Genomic DNA, 10,037 nt, shown 5'->3' with positions numbered 1-10,037 from the left:
GGAGCAGCATAGCTGGTTTTAAAGTCAAAAGTAATCCCAAAATGTGTTTATTACAAAAACATATATACAGAGACAGTTATGTGTTTGAAGAACTATTCACCTGTCATGCTCAATAAACTTTCCATCATTTGAGATGTAGCTCCACTAATCTGCATGGTAAGATACATACAAAGCTTTTAATAACACACAACATAAAGGTTTAAGAAATTATTTATATCCTGCACCTTGAAAGTAAATTTATACAACCAAGTTACAAAAACTTCTGAATAGTCTGTTCATTAAAAAAAAATGGTTCTATACACTAGGAAACTAATGTGGACAATTAATACAGCTCCTCTCAGTGTTGGCACAGTGTTGTACTTCTGTATATGCAGTTAAACATGTAGGAGAATAGAGTGCAAAAAGTAGAAAACTCTGGATTAATCTGTCTGAACCCAGTCAGCAGCCTTCTCCACCATGGTACCCTCAGAGTACAAGAATGCCCAGTGGAAATGCTGGAGAGATCTGCTATTTGCTCTGTCTGCTATAGAGTGCATTTGATAAGCTACTTCTCATGTACTAAGCAAGCATTTTACCATCTGAGTTAATTCACTTCACAGCATATAATGCTTAGCCTTTGGTGGGCCATCGAGCTTTACTGAGGCATATGCTTCTTGACTGGCCAGTAATCACTAGCTGAAATTCCAAGTATAAGTTTGTATACCAAGTATAATGATTGCCTACTCTAATAGACTCAGACTCACAAGCAGGAACGTAATGATATCTGTTTTATTAAAGAATAGTATGCAAATACAGAGAAAGCTGAGAATGAGTAAAAGCGCGCCAAATACAAACTAAAAACCCTCGGCTCAAACGTAATCCCTCCCCTCACCCTGCCGTTGCAAACTCCCCCCCCCCCCCAGGTGCTGGTAACCATTTTTGCTGATGTCCTGGGAAAGGAACCTTGAACACACGAGATAACCCAAACACATTCCAATCCAGCTGCTAACATATAACAATCCCACGAGATGGAATCCTCCTCCCCTCCCAGACGAAACACGCATCAGCCAAATGACATGCGAAATGTTATGATGTACCAGCAACATTGGAACGGTGAACATGACATACCGCCCCCCCAAAAAATTAAGGAGCAGGTTTCATAGGATAAGCCAGATGAAAGCGTCTAACTAAAACAGGAGATTGTACATCATGGGCAGACACCCACTCAGGGTGGGGAAAGTGTTTCCACCGAATGAGGTACTGCAGGGTGCCACGAAGTCTGTGAGAATCAAGGACCTCCTTCACCTCAAAATGTTGCTGTCTGTCAATCATGATCGGAGCAGGAGGTGGGGGTTGCGGATGCCAATGATCGGAGTGGTTGACAGGCTTGAGCAAGCTGCAATGAAAAACAGGATGTAAATGCTTTAGATTGTGTGGCAAATTGAGTTTAAACGTGACAGGGTTCACAACTCCCACAATGGGAAAAGGACCAACAAACTTAGGAGCCAACTTCTTCGAGGGCTGAGGGGATTTAATGAACTTTGTGGAAAGGTAGACCTTATCACCAACTTTAAAAGCAGGTTGAAGGGCTTGTCGCTTATCAGCATGCAGTTTATAGGCAGACTGGGCATCCGCCAACACCTGTTGAATTATTGGCCACGAATCAGCCAGGTGAGCAGCCCAATCAGAAGCGGAGGAGGGCTGTGTGGAGGGCTGAGGCAAGTCAGGAATGGGAACAAAGTCCCGGCCAAACACAGTACAGAAAGGGGTGTGCCCCGTGCTCTGATGGACAGCGTTATTATAAGCCACCTCAGCAAAAGGCAGCAGATCAACCCAATTGTCCTGCTGATAGTTGACAAATGCCCGCAAAAATTGCTCCAGGGTCAAATTAAGAGCCTCCGTAGATCTGTCAGTCTCCGGATGCGACGCAGTGGACAACGCCTGCTTGGTGCCCACCAGCTTCAAAAATGCCCTCCAAAATTGGGAAGTAAACTGTGTTCCACGGTCCATGATCAAGCGGGAGGGGCTCCTGTGAATCCAGTAGATGTGGACTAGAAAAAGGCGGGCCAATTGCTGCACAGACGGAATGGAAGCACATGGAATAAAATGGGTTTGCTTAGAAAAGTAGTCCGTCACCACCCAAATCACAGTCTTTCTCTGATTAGGAGGCAAATCTACAATGAAATCCATGGAAACCTCCTCCCAAGGCCGGGAGGGGCTGGCCACCGGCTGAAGCAGCCCTTGTGGTTTGCCCCCCTTCCGTTTAGACATGGCACAGACAGGACAAGAAGCAACATAACTTTTTACATCACATCTCTATGTGGGCCACCAGAATTGGCGGCTCACGAGCTGTAAGGTTTTGACAAACCCAAAATGACCAGCCACTTTATCATCATGAGACCTAATCAAAATTTCCCTTCGCAAACTGTCAGGGACATAGAGGAAGTTCTGCTTCCAAGCGAAGCCTCTGTCGAATGTAACATTGTCTCTATTCGCTTGCAACCAAGTGTCAGATTTCAGCTCTAGCAGAAACTGTTGTTGCAATTGCGAGGGAATTGGCGTTCTTCCCCCAGCTGGTGAAACCGACGCTGGGGGCAGCTGTGCACAAGTCTGACTGTGTGTGACAGCTTGCAACCCCAATTGGGGTGCTGTCCACACCATACCCACAACGTCAGGTGCCTGGACCGAATCCTGGGGCAGGCGGGAAAGCGCATCAGCCAGGAAGTTTTTTCTTTCCCGGAATGAACTTCAGCTTAAAGTCAAAGCGACTGAAAAATTGAGCCCAGCGGATCTGCTTAGGACTGAGCTTACGGGGCGTGCTGAGCGCTTCCAAATTTTTATGGTCAGTCCAACCCTCAAAAGGACATTTAGCCCCCTCTAAGAGGTGGCGCCAAGCCTCCAAAGCAGCCTTGACTGCAAAAGCTTCTTTTTCCCAAACATGCCATCGTCTTTCCATCTCGGAAAATTTCCGGGACAGATACGCACAGGGCTTCAGGCGGCCAGCAGCATCCGCTTGCAGCAAGAGCGCTCCAATTGAGAAATCAGAAGCATCCACTTGAACCACAAAGGGTCTAGTGGGATCAGGGTGTTGCAAAATGGGTTCAGCAGTGAACAGGCTTTTGAGTTTGTTGAAAGCCAACTGGCATTCAGGTGTTCAATTGAGCAATGCCCCTGGGTTCTTCACCTTGCGTGTGTCCCCCAACCCCTTCGTACGTAACAAATCAGTCAGAGGAAATGCAATTTCTGCGAACCATTGGATGAATTGGCGGTAATAGTTGGAAAAGCCAATAAAACTTTGGAGCTGCCTGCGGGTACGCGGGCGCTCCCACCTCAAAATAGCTTGAATCTTCGCAGGATCCATTTCAATGCCCTTGTCAGAGATCCTGTACCCCAGGTAGTCAAGCTGAGTCTGATGAAATTCACACTTAGAAAGTTTAGCATAAAGCTCAGCCTTTCTCAGTTTGCTAAGCACCTGTTTCACCAAGCGCTCATGTTCCTCCTCCATTTCAGTATAAATTAAAACATAATCCAAATAGACCAGTACACCCTTGAACAAATGTTCATGTAACACTTCATTGATCAATTGCATGAACACCCCTGGTGCCCCCGCCAACCCAAAAGGCAAAACCTTGTACTGAAAAGAACCCAGAGGACAATTGAAAGCAGTCTCCCACTCATCCCCCTCCCGAATGCGGATACGGAAATAGGCTTCCCTCAAATCCAGCTTAGAGAAGATTTTCCCCTTACCCAGATGTGCTAATATGTCTTTTATTATTGGCAGAGGATATTTGTTTAATATCGAGTCCGCATTTAATCCGCGGTAATCTGTACAAAGTCTCAATGTCCCATCCTTCTTCGCTTGAAACAAGACGGGGGCACCCACTGGCGAATTTGCTGGTTCAATAAAACCCCTGGCCAAGTTTTTGTCCACAAACTCCCGCAACGCCGCCAGCTCCTTTTACGTCATAGCATAGATTTTTGGTTTGGGCAGTTGCGCGTCGGGGACCAACTCTATCGCACAGTCAGTTTTTCGATGAGGTGGAAGTTGGTCCACTTCCTTCTCACTAAACACATCCGCAAAGCTTTGATATTGCTCCGGCAAGCCCTCCAGTGGGGTGACAGGGAAATGCGGGGTTGCTGCCACCGCCCTCCCCACTGCAGCCTCCGGAGCGTCATCCTTCCCAGCGGCTTGATAGAAACCATCCCCAAAAGTCAAAGTCCTGTGCACCCAATTTATATATGGGTTTTGTTGGACCAACCAAGGAATCCCCAGAATGATTAAGGGAACCCCCACAGGCACCACTACAAACGGCAGCCCCTCATGGTGACTGCCCATTTGCAACGCCACCATGCCCATGGAATGGGTGACTGGCTTCCACCCCGCCATAGACCCATCCAGTTGGGTAAAAATCATGGGACGTTTTAGTGGAAAGCTGGGTAACTCCAAAGCAGCCACCACGTCAGGGTGCATCAAGCAACGCGAACACCCTGAATCGATCAATGCCCAGACTTCAACGGTTCTTGTGCAGGAGCCTAGCTTCACTTTCACTGTCAGTGCGGGATAGTTGCCACTCACTGAAATATGGTCGCGCCCCTCCTCCACCACCTGCCCAGAGGCACTCTTTAAAGCAGGTGGCTGGCATTTCCCGCCGGCTGGAGTAGATCGGGCTCCCCCTTGTCCCCGAAGTAAGGAATCTCCTCCACTTCAGTTTCAGCCATGGCTGCCTTCATTTTCCTGGGTAAAGAGGGAGATTTCCCTGAGGACTTTCCTGGACGATCATCGGTCTTTCCCTTCGGGCACGCCACCGCTCGGTGACCTTCCTTCCCACATCGGAGGCATTGTCCTTTCGCATAGCGGCGCCCTCTCTCCTCTTCCCAGGCACATTGACCGGTCTTTCCAGTGGGTGCAGAAGTGCAGGAACCCTTGCTGAGCCCAGCATATCTCATCACCTTCTGGTGAGCAAAAGTCTCATGGGCATGCTCAGCCTTCCCTGCCAGCTGTATCCATTCATACAGTGTATCTGGGTCGTCCCTGCCAAGCAACCATCTCAGGACCTCCGTATTCAGACCGTCCTTAAAAAGTTCTATTAATGTGGATTGGGACCAATCCTCAACCTTCCCAGCCAGAGCCTTAAATTCCAGAGCGTAATCTGCCACCAATCGTGGCCCCTGGCACAGCTCCCTCAATGCCTGTTTTGCCCTTTCTTTAGCTAACGGGTCTTCAAAGTGTAGTTTCAATGCCCACAGGAATTCTTTGAACTTCTCCAGCTCAGGGGCATCCGATTGACATAACTGCACATACCAATCGGCAGCTCACCCCTTGAGCTTAGTGTCAATGGCATTAATCTTGGCTCTTTCTGAGTGGAAACACTGTTCCCATTCGTCCATATAACTCCTTGCATTGGTAAGGAAGAACGATAGCTTAGTTGGATCTCCATCAAATTTAACGGTAAAGTCCTTAACCCCCACTCCGGGCGGTCCCTTCGCCACAGCTGGTTGGTCAGGCTTCCTCTTAGCTCCCAGGGAGCTCCGCTCACGAGGAGGGGACCTTGAAATTCTCACCCTCAGTGCCCTTACTTCCTCTCTGTGCCGGGTCCTACTCCTTTCCCCCGGGGAAGGGGGGGCAAAGAAGGGGTAGAATACCTATTACTGGACTCCTCTCTCCTCCTCTCCCAGGGACCCCAGTCCATGGACATTTTACGGAACATAAATTCTAGTGACTCCAATTTGGCCTCCACCAGTTTTATATGATCAGGGGTTTGGGAATCCTCCTTTCCCTCCTGCCTCACCACGGTTGGGGACAAAGGGGATTGCTGCTTCCAAGACATTTTAGACGTCCCTGGTAGGGATCCCTGTGTTTCATCCCAGGTGAGCAGCTCGCCTGGTGACTCACCGGTCGGTTCAGGGCTCTTTTACCTCCAACCTCCTCTTCTCCTAGGCTGGAGCTCGACCTCTCTCGAACTTCTGAGGGCTCTCGAGGAGGGACTCTCTCCGTTCTTATCACTGTGGAGCCGGGTTCCCCCTCGCTCGATTCCTCACTTTCTGTGGTTTGGGGATTTGGTTTGCTCATCGCTAGCACTTCTCCCTCACAAAATAAATCTGGAAAGGGGCTAACGGAAAAAATTTTTGGATTCTCAGCTTTATGTAATGATTGCCTACTCTAATAGACTCAGACTCACAAGCAGGAACGTAATGATATCTGTTTTATTAAAGAATAGTATGCAAATACAGAGAAAGCTGAGAATGAGTAAAAGCGCACCAAATACAAACTAAAAACCCTCAGCTCAAATGTAATCCCTCCCCTTGCCCTGCCATTGCAAACTCCCCCCCCCCCCCCAGGTGCTGGTAACCGTTTCTGCTGATGTCCTGGGAAAGGAACCTTGAACACACGAGATAACCCAAACACATTCCAATCCAGCAGCTAACATATAACAATCCCACGAGATGGAATCCACCTCCCCTCCTAGATGAAACACGCATCAACCAAATGACATGCAAAACGTTACGATGTACCAGCAACATTGGAACGGTGAACATGACAATAAGTTTGTCTGCAGACCAGTTTTTACAGCTTAGGCTATACATGCAATCGTGCACAAAATTAATCCTATTCATCTTAAGTTTTGATTCTCCTAGTGTATAGAATATTTGTATAGCCATAGTGTCCTGTCTGTTCTGACCTAAAACAAATTTTAAAACTGCAACATGGAACATACTCTGTTTTTATTTATTTTTAACCATATATGCTTTTTTCTTTAGGATAATTGGATGAAAAAGAAGCTAAAACTCTTATAATGTGTAATATTATAAGGAAGATAATATTTAGGCAGATGTGGTTTATCATGCTACAATGGAAGACTCATCAAAATAGCTTGTCCCTATGGCTATTAAAGGTAAAATTTCATACTAAGTTATCCTTTTCTTTTTCAAAATGAAACCAACAAAATACAAGCAATGCTATTGAGACAGTCCATTTTAGAATGAGAATATTAATTACTCTTTTTATTTATTCATATTTACACATCACATTTATGGTAAAGTCATCACTATGTTACACAATAAAAATAGAATAAAACAAAAACTAATATAAAACAATATTTAAAAACAATTAAAAACAATATAAAGAACTGCTTTAAAAATTGTGATAAGTCATCTTAATTTCTGCTTAGGTTTTAACAGTTCTTACAAGAACTAGTATTTAATACTATGTACTGGTGCAATGGTGGAAAATAATCTTTTCCTCAGATTATCCCTTTTCTATTTTTGTGCTATATCTCCTGCTACTATAATGCTTTATTGGCTGGTGGAGGTTGGCCAAGAGGGCCCTGACTCAGTTAGGTACACTAGTTTCACTCACCTGAAAAGAGAGGACCTGACAACAATAACTCATGTCTGTATCACCACCAGGATAGATCACTGCAAAGGTGATCCTAGATACCAGTTGTTGACAGAGTGAGATAGCCATGGCTGGTAAGAAAGAAGATCATAGGAGCAACTAGGATGAGCAGGAAAAACTGCCATATCCCAATATCAGACTGTCAGTATTGTGATCTTACCTTGAGGAGTGGTAGCTTTTATTGACTCCTCACTTGATTCTGAGATCCAGACTTACTACTCCCAGTTCCATGCTTGTAGGAATTAATCATAATGAAGGAGTGTATTTCCAAGATTCAGTTAAAATTGAATGCTTTCTTCACACCTATCCGCCTTCAAAACAGCATTGCCCTCAGCTGATGACACATGCCTCTTTTTATCACCATAGATAAGGCTATCTAAGCATTTAGTGCTGTTGTTACTACAGTAGGGTATCTTTTAATTTTTATAGCAATCTCCTATACGAGTGTGTTTCAGGACTCAAAAATTCATATTTGGATTTGGTGAACGTTCACCTTTAATAGACCTCCTTTCCCTTGTCTACTAATCTGAGGGTTTCATGTACTGCTTTTTTAAAGTATATAGTGTGAAATGTTATTTAACATGAGGAGGAATAGATTTAAGGCAAGCTGTAAACACTTAATTGCATTTTCACTTTTAATTCATCAGAAGCAGAATACGCATCCAGCATACTGGTTAATATATGTTGTGTGAAACCCTTGGTCTTTGTTTACTCTTAAATGGAACACTGAAATGTGAATGTAAGAAGGGGAATTAGCTCAAATGGTAGAGCGCTCGCTTAGCATGCGAGAGGTAGCGGGATCGATGCCTGCATTCTCCAAGGTACTGTTTTCTTTATATTACATTTTCCTCACATAGCTACTAGTTAAGAGTTCCTTTGTTAGGCAAATTGCTAGTTAATAAATCCAGGATGGATTATTACTGCACCAGTGAGTGTTGTGAACCACTGTGCCTTTGAATGAGATATCCAATCAAAGCTTCTTGGAAGAGGTGACACTTAAGGGAGGAGGAAGGTTGGAATGTCTCTGTGGGAGAGAAACAGATTTGATCATTCAGAATGGGAAGGGAGAGCGAGAGCAGCTGACATCTCACTGTTTCAGCTGGTATGAGCTGGATGAAGGAATTTTTGGCTTTGAAGAAGTGTATTTTGGCCCTCTATATGACTTTAAGTTTCTTCCAAAGGAACCAAATTTGAATGCTGTATTTGGAGAGGTAGAGAATACACTGTAGTATTCTGATCCATTCATTTTCTGTGATGACTCATCAGAGTTAGGCATAGACTATTAAGAGGGGAATTAGCTCAAATGGTAGAGCGCTCGCTTAGCATGTGAGAGGTAGCGGGATCGATGCCCGCATTCTCCAGGGTATGTTTTTCATTTTAACAGAAAGAATATGCAGGGGGGTATATTCAAATTAAGTCATATACATTTCCATGTTCTCCAATATATGCTTTTCCTTTCATTAAAGGGAATATGTAGTAGAATCATACACTGGAATTCTGGGATGAATATTAAAAAAAAAACTTTTCTGAGAATACAGTACTATACAAAACAAGTATGTGGGGAATTAGCTCAAATGGTAGAGCGCTCGCTGAGCATGCGAGGGATCGATGCCCACATTCTCCAGGGGATGGTTTCTTTTTTAACATCATGGTGTTTTTAATTATAAAGCTTTGCTTATGACTCTGTTACATAGGATGAATGGAAGATCAAATATAGCAGAAGTATTCATTCTTTTCTTCACATGAGGGCCTAGGTAATGGCTGCAATCTTAAGAAGTAGGACTGGCTAACTAAACATTGAAAGAGAATTACAAAAACTAGTCTTTAGTATTTGCTCTTGTCTTATCACAAGCACAAACTCCCAACTCCCAATTAGTTTAAAAGACTATACAGAAAGAACACAAAGGTCTTGCTTTCATTATAGACTGTTGCCTGGTAATTTTGCTGCTGAATCAACAGTGTGAATCAGCAGAGGTGCCTCAGATGGTTGCCTGTGCTTTCTGAAAAGCTTCCTGTGCAGAAGCTTCTGGGTAAGAACTGGGGGAGGGGAATTAGCTCAAATGGTAGAGCGCTCGCTTAGCATGCGAGAGGTAGCGGGATCGATGCCTGCATTCTCCAGGGTATGTTTTTCATTTTAGCAGAGGGAATATGCAGGGGGGTATATTCAAATTAAGTCATGTATATTCCATGTCCTCCAATATATGCTTTTCCTTTCAATAAAAGGAATATACAGTAGAATCATACATTGGAATTCTGGGATGAATATTTTTTTAAAAACTCTTTTCTGAGAATACAGTACTATACAAAACAAGTATGTGGGGAATTAGCTCAAATGGTAGAGCGCTCGCTTAGCATGCGAGAGGTAGCGGGATCGATGCCTGCATTCTCCAGGGTATGTTTTTCATTTTAGCAGAGGGAATATGCAGGGGGGTATATTCAAATTAAGTCATGTATATTCCATGTCCTCCAATATATGCTTTTCCTTTCAATAAAAGGAATATACAGTAGAATCATACATTGGAATTCTGGGATGAATATTTTTTTAAAAACTCTTTTCTGAGAATACAGTACTATACAAAACAAGTATGTGGGGAATTAGCTCAAATGGTAGAGCGCTCGCTTAGCATGCGAGAGGTAGCGGGATCGATGCCCGCATTCTCCA

The 10,037-nt window shown here is 44.4% G+C and overlaps 1 non-coding gene across 1 annotated transcript; it reads left to right on the top strand.

Moving 5' to 3' along the window:
• Positions 1-9,964: 9,964 nt before the first annotated feature.
• TRNAA-AGC (transfer RNA alanine (anticodon AGC)) lies at positions 9,965-10,037 on the top strand. Its single transcript has one exon. It is a non-coding gene; the product is annotated as a tRNA-Ala (tRNA).

Source organism: Candoia aspera, chromosome 3 (genome assembly GCF_035149785.1).
Source record: "Candoia aspera isolate rCanAsp1 chromosome 3, rCanAsp1.hap2, whole genome shotgun sequence".
Taxonomy (NCBI): domain Eukaryota; kingdom Metazoa; phylum Chordata; class Lepidosauria; order Squamata; family Boidae; genus Candoia; species Candoia aspera.
The sequence above is the reverse complement of the archived record's forward strand: the minus strand, read 5'-3'. Positions and strand labels throughout refer to the sequence as shown.